Source organism: Enhydra lutris, unplaced genomic scaffold, assembly GCF_002288905.1.
Source record: "Enhydra lutris kenyoni isolate GAN:26980312 unplaced genomic scaffold, ASM228890v2 scaffoldscaffold2, whole genome shotgun sequence".
Taxonomy (NCBI): domain Eukaryota; kingdom Metazoa; phylum Chordata; class Mammalia; order Carnivora; family Mustelidae; genus Enhydra; species Enhydra lutris.
Genome location: NW_019154086.1, coordinates 37,688,781 through 37,703,611, shown reverse-complemented (window position 1 = coordinate 37,703,611; position 14,831 = coordinate 37,688,781). Strand labels below are relative to the sequence as shown.

At 39.2% G+C, this 14,831-nt stretch overlaps 2 protein-coding genes across 3 annotated transcripts in view; one reads left to right on the top strand and one right to left on the bottom strand.

The window, feature by feature from the left end:
- The window catches only part of LOC111146123 (mediator complex subunit 12 like), a 314,971-nt gene that overhangs the window by 137,565 nt on the left and 162,575 nt on the right, over window positions 1–14,831 (top strand). The gene's annotated exons all lie outside the window — the stretch shown is intronic.
- Window positions 1–14,831, bottom strand: part of LOC111148940 (purinergic receptor P2Y14) — a 53,580-nt gene that overhangs the window by 16,208 nt on the left and 22,541 nt on the right. Inside the window, exon 1 of one of the 2 annotated variants that reach the window (XM_022505771.1) lies at window positions 8,369–8,607. The exons of the other annotated variant lie outside the window; for it this stretch is intronic. The gene's annotated coding sequence lies outside the window, so the exon portion shown is untranslated. Of the gene's footprint in view, window positions 1–8,368; window positions 8,608–14,831 lie in introns of those variants that run through there. 2 annotated transcript variants of the gene reach the window in all.

Below are 14,831 nucleotides of genomic sequence, written 5' to 3'. Positions count from 1 at the left end.
CCTTGTTGGCCTTGTGGATCCGTCCTGCCCCCTTAGAGCTCAGTGCCTGGTGCTTCTGGAACCTGAGCTGCCTCATCTCCTTCCCCTCTGCACGGTGCACCTCCATTTTCCGCACTTCTGGGTCCCTTACAGCCCTGGATGCTGAGGAGCCAGGTGGCCTCACCTCCAGAGGGAACAGCTTTTCCCTCAACTGAGTGAGTCACGGCTTGCGTTGAGCTGTCCCTGTGTCTTGTCATCCCTTTCAGTCTCCTCACATTTTATAGCGATAACTGCCATTTATCGGGAACTTTATCTTATACGGGACACAGGGAATGCTAATTACTTTTAAGAGTACTATTTCTTTTTCAAGGACTATTCCATACGTTGAAAAGAGTTTATGTAACATAAGGGAAAACACAGTCAAAAAGAGCACAGCACCGAGCCAAGAGCCAGAACCCCACCAGACCTCCTGCATCTCCTCTGCCCGGAGCGAACCCCGTCTTGAGTTTTGTGTTCTTCATTTCTGCCCTTTAAAAACAGGTTTTTAATCCATGTAGTCATAGATTCTCTTGTAAAGTTGTTCATGCTATATGTAGTCTTCCGGGACTTTTTACAAATCCTCAGCTCAGCATTATGTTTCTAAAGTTTATCACTTTAGAAAATGAATTGAAAGTAGTTGGAAAAGAGGAATATTTACTCACCCTGTAGATAAGCATTTTTAATTCCTAGGTATGTGCCCTAGAAAACTAGAGAAGTATACCAAGGAACATGAACAAGGATGCTCATAGAAATGGTGATAATAGCAAAAACGTGGGCATTAGCTCGAAGGATTATTGACAGGAGAATGGGTAGAAGAAGAAAAAATTAGTGAAATTTTATGCACCAGTGAAAACGAACTTCAGCCACACACTTTTAAATAAATCCTCTTATAGTTCTGATAAGATAAAAAGCAATTCTACTTTATAATTCAGGAAACTGAAGTCTAGAGAGTTTGAATAAATTGTCCACAGTATTACAACTAGTATGTTGTAGAACTGCCATTGGAATCCAGGTCACAGTGTCATTCTAAAGCCATAACTGCTAGGGAGTATTGTTCCTGTCGGAAAGACTAGTTTTCGTTGGCTAGTGTGTTATGCATGGAGAGAAAGCTTTGTATTTTCACCTGACCTGGCAAATGGTTCATAGGAGGAACTATAAATTTCTGATGAATGACCCAAAACATCATTATACTGCACAGGAAGAAAAGCAGGTGAAGGGAACTTAGTGGCTCGAGCAAGTTCCTGAGGTAGAAACCGGAGCACCAGTGCTGAGAACCCAGCTCCTCTAAGCCCTACCCTGTCTGGTCTTGCCTTGGTTTCAGGCTTCCCCTTTAGGAGGCAGCTGGGAGATGCCTGGCAGATACAGCATCAGTGTACCTTGCATTCTAGCTGATCCTGCTCCCAGGTGTCTCAGCCAGGGTCCACTGCTGCTTTCCTGGTGGAGAACAGAGGCCTCTCCCCAGCTGTGTGACTCGTACCTCTAACATAAGTCTGTCCAGCCTGCGGCAGTGGGAGTGCTGGCAAGCTTTCTTCCATCTCTTGAATGTCATTGACATGATTAGCCTGTGGAAAAAGTGCAGGTGTGTTTGTGTGTACGGGGTGGAGGGCACAGGGAAGGCAAAACAGCGGATGTGTGGTGCCTTTGGCAAGTAAACCAATGTGCATTATGAATTTAGATTAGTGTGCTACTTAGATATTTTGGTCCAGTTGAACAAAAATTGAAAATAAGCAAAAGCTTAACTGCCTAGCTATCCCCTTGAGCTTTTCCTTGTCTGTCACCCAGTGCCCAGCAAAGCTCTGAGCCAGGTACATATTTTTTCCCCTGTCCCAGTAAATCCCAAAAGGCTTCTGATCCTTTGTACACTGGTAGGGACCCTCGGCAAGGGTCTGCAAACATTACCCTCTGAGTTCTGTCAAGCACTGTGTTAGGACTAGCGGAAGTGCCCAGGTGAATTTGCTTTCACACTGTCCCCGCAGTGATGTTGAGACCCAGTTGCATGAGGATCTAAAACTCACTGAGGCAGAGGTGCTCGGAGCCCCGGCCTTGGGCTGTGGTTGTCTGTCCTTAGCATTTTAGTGTGTCTGCCTCATGTTGGTCTGCATTAACATGTGACATCACCTCCTCAGAGAGCCCTGTTCTGTCCATGACATCTGATGCAGCCAACCCTGTACCCAGCACCTTCCAGCCCCTCACCAGCTTTTATTTTTTTCATAGCTCTCTTCCTTATTTAAAATAATAGTAATTTTTCAATTTATGTCTCCATCACCCCCTTAAAGGACTTCTTTCTCTTCATGAGACCAGAATTTAATTCTCTTGTTCACTGCTATATTAGTGTCTGGCATTACTGTAGAAGTTCACTAGATACTTAGTGAATTTATGAGTGAATCTATCTGTACAATTTTGGTCAAACTCAGGAGTTGATTTACTTAACTGTTACATGATGAGTCTGTCTAGAACCTCTAGAGTTTTATAATTTTTGTGTAATAGGGTAAAATATATAGGTATCTTTTAAAATCTTTGGTGCATAAAATTGCATCAACCATAATCTTTAATTTATAAAATACTCTTATGCAAAGTTGATGCAAGTTTGACTTTAAAAAGTTTAATTCTGTTATTTTCAATCATGTTAATAGTTTTCCTTAAACTAAATAACCAAAACAAAAGGCAAGATGGTTATAAGCTACATGTAGCTGAATGCTTTGCTCTCCTTCCCACAGGCCATCTCTGGTCATCATGTGTCCTGAATGCTATTTTCTTCATTCTCCTGCTGTCTTGTTTTGTAGTGTACTGTAACGTCTATATATTTTCCTGAAAGTGTGTGTGTATCTGTGGGGTGTGTGTGTGTGTGTGTATGTTTTAAAAGGCCACATGTGATCTTTTAGTGACTTAACTGTATCGTACCACATATCATCCATGTTACTGAGTATTGTTTTATCATTCGTTTGTCTTGATGACTATAACCTTCCATTGTCTGACCATTTCAGTTCATACACTCAGTTTCCTGTGTTTGGGGTGTTTCTGGGTTTTTGCCCATGCAAACTATGTTGAGATGTATATCCATATTGTCTCTTGATGAACACGTGAAAGATTTTCCTGTGGGGATAAATCTAGAAGTTAAATTGTTGATTCATAGGGTATATGAATGTTAAAATAATGGGAAACAGTGTTCAAACTATGTTCTAAAGTGGTTGTACCAATTTATACTCCTATCAACAATGTGTAATGATACTGTGGTCACAAATCTTCCTCAACATTTCATAATCTCAGATTTTTACAGTTCTGTTTGTGACACGATATTATATTGTGGTATTGATTTGCGTTTCCATGATAACTGATGGTAGGGGCATCTCATCATATAATAATCAGTTATTTCCATGAAATGTCAACTCATCTGTCTCATTTTTCTGTTGGGTTGTTTATGCTATCATTGATTTGTAAAAATTCTTCAAATATTGTTGATATCTGCTTTGTTTGGGTTTATATATGGTGAATCGCCTTTCCCAGATTGTAACTTGTTTTTTCACTTTTAAAGATTTATTTTGATAAACAAAAGTTATTGATTTTAATGTAGTCAAATTACCTTTTTTTTTTGAGCTGGTGTTTTTTGTATCAAAAGAAAATTTTTCTATCTCAAAGTCTAAACTAATAGTTCTTATAATATGGCTTATTATGTCTATGGGGATCCTTGACACTCAGGTGGGCATTGAAAATCAACACATCTTTCAAAGAATAGTAACATGTTATTTGCTTTTTCTAACTTGTTACACTGACATTTGTATGAAAGGTGCAAACGCTGTGGTATGTAAAACAAACCTGATGGGACTTTAGTACCAGTCAAGGCCATGTACACATCTGTCCATGTAGTCACTACTACATTGGAGCAGTCATTACTGCTCTGCATTCCCACTAACCAGGAAAAGAAAAGGCTAAGTGTCCTCTATGAAGGAATGTGTATTGTACTTGGTTCAATCTTACCCTTTAAATATGTGTCGTAAATATTTTGCATTACAGAATAGGAATCGTTCCTACAGCTTTTGCTAGATATGATGGTTGTTTAGAGCAACAACACTGGAGTGACTGAGCCATGAGCTGAATTAGATGCTTTTTCCTGGAACACTGTTTTTACTTGAAAGAATGATAACAAACTATAGTAATTCAGACTGAGGTATTTGGCAGACATTTTCTCAAAAAACAGATGAAGTGAGCCTTCACTAAGGAAAACAAATAGCAGCACTTTCCAGTACTTAGAGATCAGTGCCAATATTAATACTATTTTTTGATTTTATATAATGAAGAGTATATTCTGCATGAATTCTGCATGAATGTACATCTCCAAGTGACTGATGATTGTATCATGTTATAAAATCTAGCACACATCAAAGGCTTATTCAGAGACTAGGTTAGACTAAAGGATTTTATCGTAAGAGGAATATTCATTGATGAGGATTTAGATTCTACATTGCAAACAACATATAAGAAACCACCACTTTTTGAGTTTTCATGTGGTGCCAAAGAAGAAAATCCAGAAGGCTACTACATACTTCTTCCTTTTCCTATTACATATCTGTGTGAGACTAGATTTTCTTTAATATGCTTTAATTAAAACTACCGTTTGAAACTAATTAAATGCAGAAATGAATATGAGAATCTTAGTCTAGATGTTAGAGAAATGTAAAAATGTAGAATGTCACCTTTCTAATTAAAACTTTTTTGATAATTTATTTTTCACAAAATGTTATTCATGTTAACATTTGGCACTATTTCAAAACAATTATAAATATAAATTTAACAATTTTAACATCTAATATAGTAAATATGGCTAGATTTAACTTACACAAATGAAAGCTCTTCAGACTACTGAGTGTTGGGAAAGGGATCTTGAGACCAAAAGTTTGAGAATTCGTGGCAAAATATATTTTACTATATTTTCTAATAAGGCTTTCTGGGGGTTAATTTGCTTATTTTGATGTCAGGCTTTAATTTATACGTATACTAGACAGTATGTGGACTGTCTATAAATACCAAAAAAGGACACCAGACATTTATAAAGAGTAATTAAATTCTAAAAATAAGTAAAACTTCCCAGTCTATCTTTGTAACTCCTACAGATCGGATATCTTTCATTTCACTTTTTTCTTGAGTTTTTTGGTAAGGTTGTCTATTTGGTTATTCATCCACCCACAAGGCATGAGAATTAAGCATATATTAACCTTCATGTCTTTCCCCACCTCTCTCTGTGTAGGACTACCACCTGTAGGACTCAGGGCCCTGGGTTCCCAATCGCCAGGTCTCTGGCTGTCAGGCTCCCTGGTCGGCCTGCTTATTTACAGTGTGGGTCACTTATGGTGGTTGCTACTTAGTGGGCGTATGTTGATAGATGCTTGCCACCTGTGTGCTGGCACAGTCCCCAGTTTTCTGTTGAAATGATGGAAGGTGAATTGGGAGAACTATTCATGCTCCCTTATTTTGCAGTTTCTTGTTTGGCCCTCTGAGTAGCAGATGCTAACTCAAAAAGTTTCCTGTGAGGTTTTTAATCTTGCTAATACTATCTCGGACCTAATAAGTTATTAGCAAGGATGGGGAAGAAAATTCTGTTTTTACTGAATAGCTTCTACGTGTCAGATACTAACGTGCCCCATTAGTATCTTAGCAGCTCTTTGTGGTGATAGCTTTATCATGATGTTTTATGGGTTAGGGGATGGAGGAAGATCATAGAGGCAAAAGAGCTAAGAAACAAATGTAGCTCAAGGTCACAGTAGATTCGAATTCAGCTCTTTATCTGCAAAAGTCTGCTTTTTCTACCATATAAAATTGCCTCTGTAAAAATCTGAGTGCCCGTAATATTGCCTGTTTTATGCAATGTAATTATTGTTACTGTTGTGCAAACAAGTTAAGAGGCAGAGCAGTCCTGTACGCTTTTGCATCTCCAAACTTGTGTTTATGTATAAATTACAGTTTTTATTGGGCACATTCATCTCTTTAGATCAGAGAGAGATGGGATAGGTGAGAGGGTACCGGATTTGAAGCCAGATGGCTTTTTCTTGAAGTCCCGTTGTTGACCTTTATTAGCTGTGTTACTGTGTTCAAGTCAACGAACCTCCCTGGACCGTAGCTTCCTCACTGGTAAGACAGAGCCAAAAACAGAAGGCATTTCCTGTTGTAATTTGGCTGCAGGAAACGTCCAGTTTTGGTAATATCTGTGCAAATGCTTTAAAAACAGAGGGCTGTATCTATGGAGATTTGTTACTTGGAATTGTTAATTAGAAGTCCTGGATCTTGCTGTCATATTACAATTATGTAAAATACCATTAATAGTTTTTTCCTCACCCCTTGACTTTTGGCGCTACCTTTTGAGACTGTTTCTCTTCCTTTCCTATTAGAGTGAGTCATATAAAATTGCTAATATTTGGCTGTTTTTTTTTAACCTACAAATGTGGAAATTTCACATGATTAGTATACTAATACACTTAATAGTTATTAGTGAAATTACACATGAATGGTTAACAAAATCTGTATAGTAAGGCATATGGCAAGAAGTAAGTAAGCCTACATGTTGGTTTTGTTTTTCTTTCCTTTTTCTTTTTCTTTTTTAAATTCCAAGTTTTTTTTTTTTTTTTTTTTTTTTTTTTTTTTTTTAAGATTCTATTTATTTGGGAGAGAGCAGGAGAAAGAGCAAACAAGTGAGAGAGAGTGCACAAGTGGTGTAAAGGGCAGAGAGAGAAGCAGACTCCCCACTGAATAAGTAGCCCAGTGTGGGGCTTGATCTGGGACTCTGGGATCATGACCTGAGCCAAAGGCAATGCTTAACCAACTATAATCCCTACCAGTTGTGAAATGTTTTGTGTTGAAGAAGCACTAAAGGTGAAGCAGTCTTCCCCTATAATGGGTGGGGCTGATACAGAAAGTCCTCTAGAATGGAAAGAGGACTATAGATGTATATAGATTTTCTCCCACGAATGCTATCTTTAAGTGGGGAAAACTGGCAAGAAAGTTGGTAAGTGGGGTGCCTGGGTGGCTCAGTCAGTTAAACATCTGTCCTCAGATCAGGTCCTGGCATCAAATCCCACACTGGACTCGTTGCTCAGCAGGGAGTCTGCTTCTCCCTCCCCCTGTTTGTGCTCACTCTCTTCTGTGTCAAATAAATAAAATCCTAAAAAAATTTGGTAGGTATAAAAATGAATTAAGAAAAGACTTAAAAGATTACATTTTCTACATTTAGAAAATCACTGGTTAAGAAGACTCATAGCTTTTTAAAAAATATTAAATTTTGTGACTTTTAAAACATTTTTCCCAGCAGAGTTGGGAGGCCCTCGTTGTTGATAAATGATCCTATCTCTCTGCCCTCTACCAGTCACAATGTTCTTACCGTTTCCCCAGTAGGGCTTTTAAATAACTGTTTTGCTAGGAAACATACTAGAGTGGATCCTAAGCACAAATGAAATTTAAAATTATCTGTTAGTCTGGACTTTATGAAATTTACTATACAATTTTTAGAAAAAAACAAATAAAAATAAGTTCCACAAGTTGTTCTTTGTCCTTGCCACCCACAAATTAAAAAAAAAAAAACCAAAAAACCCCAAACCTCCCCCCCACAAAAAAACCACTGAATATTTGATATTTAAATGTTGGTGAAGTCTCAGAGAAAGAAATCAGAAGAATCAAAGATACGAAAAGCCAAGCCTAAGACGTTAAAAAAAACCCTAAAAGAGCAACCATGAGGCTTATTTAATTTCTGTGTCTTTCCTTTAAAAATCAGTTGTGACTCACCATTAGTTCCACACAAGTAGTTCAGGTATTTAGGTTTCAGAGAAGACTTTAAATGCTTCCTTGCATGAAGTATTTTGCCTTTGGTTTCAGGCTTTGCGGAGCTGGGCCATTTGTGCTCTTAAACCAAACCTATTTTGTCTGTCTTCAGCTTTTCCTTTCTTTATTGGCCTCCCTCAGCTCTGGGGATTACATCATAGCCCAGCTCTTTCGGTGCTTCTTACCGTATCCCAAGCTGATTTTAACCCACTTTCCACACACACACAGAGCACTGTCTTATGTTGTATACAAGCAATAAGTTTATGAATTTTTTAAAAAGTAGTGATTTCTTAAAGCTTAATGCATGTGCCCGTGGAAGAAATTCCTGCTCCAGGCAGTTAAAAGGAACATTGATGGAGAACAGTTAATTGGACTTAATTTAGTTTTTGAATTTGGAAATCAAGTCTCATCTGTAAATCTGTCTCTTATCATTTAATCCATTAAAAAAAAGAATTTAGTACAACACGAGTACAGACAGCCATTTCACATTGGAATCACAAATATTCTTTAAATATACTCTGCATCGGGTGGACCTTTTTTTACTTACCGGTTTTTCCAGCTTCTCTTCCTCTCTGTTGGCAAGACTGGATCAGCAGCTGAGTGTAACATCTGATGTTGAGGGAAATAGACTTTGCTCTCTCCTTGGGCTGCGCGTGTTGACCAGTGGGAAATGCTGCATTAGCTCTCAGACCAAAACACTTAAAGTACTCTATGAAATGTTGACATCTTGCCAAAGGCTTGGATGTCAGATACTCCAGATGTCCAGTGCTCTTCGGAGCCCAGCTCTACTATGTGCTTGTATAAGTCGGATATGATTTATGCTTAAGGTTACAGATTATCAAGGCCCGACCAAACAGTGACTGGTGTGAAACTGGGTAGAGCGAGAAAGGGGAGAGCAACAGAGCAAATGAGAGCTCCAGCCAGCAGGAGGCTAGATCTTTCCCATGCCTAGCTGTGACCTCTTCCTGTGAAGCTATTGTAAGAATAGCTTCTGTGTTTATTGGGAAGTATTTTCAAATTGTACTTCACATGGCTTCAACTAACTCCTTGAAACTTGTTGGAAAATGGAGAAATATTTGGAACAAATGAGACCAGAACAAATTGCCACTTTCAGTAGCAGGGGAAGAAGGGGGAAGGCTATGCAGGTAGGCTGATCACCTGTGAGTCTCGATCAGTCTTTTTTTTTTTTTTTTTTTAAAGATTTTATTTATTTATTTTGACAGAGAGAGATCACAAGTAGACAGAGAGGCAGGCAGAGAGAGAGAGAGAGAGAGAGAGGGAAGCAGGCTCCCTGCCGAGCAGAGAGCCCGATGCGGGACTCGATCCCAGGACCCCGAGATCATGACCTGAGCCGAAGGCAGCGGCTTAACCCACTGAGCCACCCAGGCGCCCCTCGATCAGTCTTGATTGAAAGACCTAGCTGTCTCTGTAACACACTGACCTGGTTCTAGGGGTATACTGATGGTGCCTGATCTACTCAAGCTGTAAATGTTGACATATTCCCAACCTTGAACTGTGACTCTAATCTTTCTTTGGGTTACCCCTCCTCTTCAATTTGGTTTCTGAACACCCTGTTTGAGCCACACTTTTGGATTCCTTCCTCATTTAACAAACTGTTGCTGGGACTCATTGTTCTTACACAGTGTTCTGGATTAATGTAATTATAATACCTCTGTCAGGAGGAAGGGGGCCTGAGTCTCCTAAACTCTACTCTAAACTCATCTGGTTTGGACCTGTATCATCAACTTTACTCACTTTACCACTTTCTTTCCCTTTCTCTTAGGATAGCCTGCTCATTATCAGTCATGCTTATTATCATTATCACACGAAACAAAACCCCTCAAAGCCATCCCTTGACTTAAGCCCTTTTATTAGGTACTACTGTCTATTAGTCACCCAAGCTGTAAACTGTCAAATTTTCCTTCGTGATTTCCTCTGCTCATACCCAGTGTATCAGCAAAGCCTGATGATTTTTTTAAACACCTAAATATTTCTTATTTATTTATGATTCCCACTAAACCTGTATTCCCCACCCTCGCCGACTCCCCAGTGTCTACCCTCTAAAATACAAGCATAGCCATGTCCTTTATGTGGGTCCCTGTTGCTGTACGAGGGAAGTTCATCCTGTTGAATCTGACAGATGTAGTGCTTTGTGATTTGAAGGTCCTCATCTACCACTGCTTGCCTGCAGCCTGCCCATTGGTTTGAACTCCCTGCAGTTCTTGCCTCCTGGCTTGAGCTTATGCCTTTGCCTCTCTCTGGAATATCTTCTTTCTCCTTTTTCCTGGGTCATCCTGGATTTGAACTGCTTTAAAAATTTCATGGAGTCATCTTAAAAACTAAATGTTTAGTTTCATCCTATAGAAAAATATCTTTGAAATTCTAGATTTCATGTGCTTATTTTTTAAAATGTGCTAAAATGATGGCATAACTCTTTAGGAAGTTTGTCTGAGTTCAGTTTATCCTATTTCTTATACCTGCCGAAACCCACTCATCCTCTTTTCTGTTAGCTAAAAATGCTATTGATCGATCCTTCCACCGACCTATTCTGACATTCATCTGTTCATCTCGTCAGTCAGCTGCTGTTGAATGGTTGCCTTCTGCAGGCTGGGTGCTGAGAGGGCCCTGGGGTGTTAACTGAATTCTTTACCTGTGCTCTTTAATTTTCTTCTCTTTGTTTCTCCCAACTAGATTGGGAGGTGATGAAGGCAGAGCAATATCTTGACAATTTCGTATCTTCAGCACCTACCATTTTTACTCATGGAATTAAAAGAACACAAAAGTAAAGATGTGTTGGTTTCTAAATTTTCTTTTTCTTCTAAGATTTCCTTGTAACACTTGTGTTTCATAAATGAGACTTGTAAATATTGGTAAGGGACAGAATAAAAAGTTAATAGGCTTAGTTTCTTTCTTTTTTTTTTTTTGTTTTATTTTTGAAGGCTTATGATTTGTATGTAAAAATGAACTGATTTTATAAATACTCAATTTGATTGCCAGGAATAAGTTTGTAGTCTGGTAACTGCTGTAACTTGCTCAGATACATAGAAACCTTAAGTCAGATATGTATATTTTAACCAAAACCAGTACTTAGGGCTATGTGGATCATGTTTGGTTCAATTTATGATGGTAATTGTTAAAAAAAAATTTATCTTAAAAAAGATGTTTATTTCATTTATTTTTTGTGGGAGGAAGAGGGAGAGAGATTCTCTACTTACTTATTTAGAGTGTGAGTGGAGTCTGGGGTGGGGGGACGGAGAGAGAATCTCAAGCAGATTCTGCGCTGAGCGACAGCCTGATGCAGGGCTTGATCCCTTGACCCTGAGATCATGACCTGAGCTGAAATCACAAGTTGGGTGCTTAACCGACTAAGCCACCCAGGCGCCCCAAGATTGATTTATTTGAAAGAGAGAGCGCTCATGAATATGAGCGTGTGAATGTGTGCTCGCATGAGTTGGGGCAGGTGGTGGGGGGCAGAGGGAGAGAACCTCATAGAGGCTCCCCACTGAGCATGAATCCAGACCCCTGCCCCCCAATCTCAAACCCTGAGGTCATGACCCAAGCGGAAATCAAGAGTTGGAGGCTTAACCAACTAAGTCACTCAGGTACCCCATGATTGCAGTTTTGAAAGGAATGTCTACTATGTGAAAATACCCAAGGGTAAAACAAATATATATTTTTTAGAAGGAACTTGTCCATTTATAACGGTATTCCATTTGTAAGTTGAAGGAAGAACTGAAGGCACTTCAAACCCGAATCTCTAAGTCTATGAGTTCCATACTCTTGGGGAGTTATAAGGAAAAAGTATTGATGGAATTCATTAGCACAAAGCTAAGGCCTTAGGGAAACTTGGGGTCATGACAGGCATGACATGAGTAATGAGCTAAATATCAGTCTGTTCTAAGGAGACACCGGGGTGGGGGGGCATATCTCATCAACTAGCTAATTTTGGAAACATACCCCTTTTTATTTTATTTAAGTTGATCATGTCTATAGTTTTGTACTCTGCCAGAAATCACTGAACTAACTGTCCCAGGAGTCCCCTCCCCACACACATTCTCCACTTGAGGCAATGACAGCATGTAATGTGCATTTTGATGTGGCTTAGACCAGGTCCTGTTTCCAAACACTATCTATTTTATTTTATTTTATTTTTTACCTCTGGCCTTTGTCAGGCTAGTATTTCCTCATCCTGAAATGGATCCTATCTTCCATTTCTACCTTTTGAACCCTTGTGTATCCCTTAAAATACAGCTCAGATCCACTGTTCATGGAGCTTTTCCTTATCTTACCACTATATGGCTTAATCCGAATTCTGATTAGGCCACTTCTCAGACCCTGTACTGTGTCACAGATGGTAGTGGTTGTCTCATCTGGTTTTGGGGGAAGGTGAGTTTTTGCTGATGTTCCCTGAGTCTGTTATTTGTGGAGTCACCAGATCTGTCAGCCAGGAGGGCAGGTGATGTTTCTGCAGCTTTTGTCACCTCATATTGCCAAGGCTGTCCAGGCTGTGCTTGGTGCATTATTATCCTTTTGCTTAGCAATCCATAGACACCTTGCTTTCTAAAACTCTAGCTCATTGAAAAAGGAAGGTCTTTTAGGTACAAAGAGGGGACTGTATGTAATCAATGAAGATCTCCATTACTTTTCCTTTGTTTTCCCTTAGCTGAAGCAATTTGAACATCATTTTATGTATGTATGTGTGTATTTATATATTTAATTCAAATTAATGTAAAATTTTTATTCATGTCATGCATTTATGTACTTTAAGAAATCAAATAATTTTATACATCTTATAATGGAAAACAATAGATCCTGCTGTTTCCCTGTGTCCTAGTGGCTACCTTTTTCACATTGTAGCTATTATTTTTAGGTATTAACCCTTGAATTTTTACATAAATGACAGTTCTTGGCTTTTAGTAGCATCTGTTGACTTCTTTGGGTAGAAGATGAAGTTTCAGCTCCCTTATTCTTCAGCACTTCTCCTCACCTAGGTATTATGTTTATAATCTCTGGATAAATCAGTATCACTTTTTCATATAATGAGAGTTATGTAAATATCATTTATGGCTGAGGCTCATCACATGCTTTGAAAGGGGTTGCAATTCCCCAGCTTGCTCTAGTGACCAGGAGAAACTGCCCTGTTGGTCTAATGAGGGCCTCATGGTTCAGGCTGCCCATGTTCCCATTTTCAGTTAATTAAGATATGTAAACATGCTAGAGAAATGTTAGCTCTCATCACTTGAATGTTAAAATTTGAGCCAAACTTTATTTAGTCTAGTTCTTAGCTGTATGTGTATGAATATGTTTAAAAGTATTTTTGCTGGGGCGCCTGGGTGGCTCAGTTGGTTCAGCGTCTGCCTTCAGCTCAGGTCATGATCCCAGGGTCCTGGGATCGAACCCTGTTGTGGGCTTTCTGCCCAGCGGGGAGCCTGTTTCTCCCGCTCCCTCTGCCTCCCTTGTGCTCTTTCTCTCTCTCTGTCAAATAAATGAATAAAATCTTAAAAAAAAAAAAAAAGTATTTTTGCTAGCAGCTGCATTTAGAGAAATATGTAAAGTCCAGGTGTGCATGAATGTATACAGCTTTTGCTGGGGAGATACTTAGTAGCATTGTAGCTCAACAGAGGGGAAATGTCTGTGGACAAATGCTTGTTCTTAAAAATTTTCTGTTACATTGCACTGGAAAGACCTTTTACTAAAGATAAAGACCTTTACTTTATCTATTTGGGCATTTGGCTCTTGGCAACATTTTTTTAAAAATTAGAGTGAGTGAGCATGAACAGGAGGGACAGAAGGAGAGAGAGTCTTGAGAAGATTCCTCGCCAAGTGTGGAGCCTGGTGCATGGCTTGATCTCATGACCCTGAGATCATGACCTGAGTCAAAACCAAGAACTGGGTTCTTAACTGTCTGAGCCACTCAGGTGCCCCTTGGCAAGTTATTTAATAGTAATTACTGCTATCTTGGAAAAGTCACATACAGAATATATACACACTTCTAAAACTATGTTTTTATTTTCTAGTTGAAGCTTATCTGCTGTGGAAAGCCTTAATCAAGTTCTTTTCCTTTACTTCGCTGTAGTTTTTTGGTAGTGTTTCCTAGAAGGCTTATTTTATATTTGATAAGCAAGGCTCTTGGTTTTATTCATTTAAAAATAGACAATCATTTAGAATGTAAAAGCTTCTGATTCCTAAATAGGAAGGCTGGGGTTTGGCTTGTGGAGCTGAAGAGATTGTTGGGAGACCAAGTTCATGTAAGAAGACACTGTCTGAGGAGAAAACTAACAGTTGATGGGATGTGGGAGGAAGACAGTGGCTCTCATTTGTTGGTAAAAATGCTATCCTGAGAAGTATCCTAGTCTATCATACTAATTTATAACCCTCATGTGTGGCAGTATGACTTAAATATCTACCTAAACTTGTGTTCGAAAGGGACGGGTGTCTAAATAATGAGCACCCATAGAAAGTCCATGGTGGTTATATAGTGCTTCATGTAAGGATGTGGGGTGTGAGTGCCCGGTGGCTGAGCATCTCTGGCCCAGTGCCTTTCACAGATGTCTGTAACTGAACACATCCCCTTTTCCTGCAGCCTTCCAGTCCTTCCCTAGGGGGTTTCAGTCCGTCAGAGCTGGCCCTTGATGTGAAACCTTTGACCATCTTTGGCTAGCGTTCCATCAAAATAAGATAGAAATTACAGCAAATTTGTCCAGCATGGAGACAGAGTCAGAGTTAGGTTAATCTGTGATTCTTTGCACTTTGCCACATAACATATTTAGAAAGTTAAATTTGAGTATACTTGAGAGGTCTGCTTCTGATCAGCTAAGAGACCTTGGGCTAGTTCTGTAATCTCTCTCAATCTAGAGAAAAAGAGTCTAGTGTCCCTTACCTCAATAAAGTTGTTGGAAAGTTTAAATGAAGTATGTATTTTCTTACTGTAGTGCCCAGCCAAAATAGGTGGTCAGTAAGTGGCAGGGGCTTTTAGTAATATAATCATAGGCTATTTGCCATTTTACAGT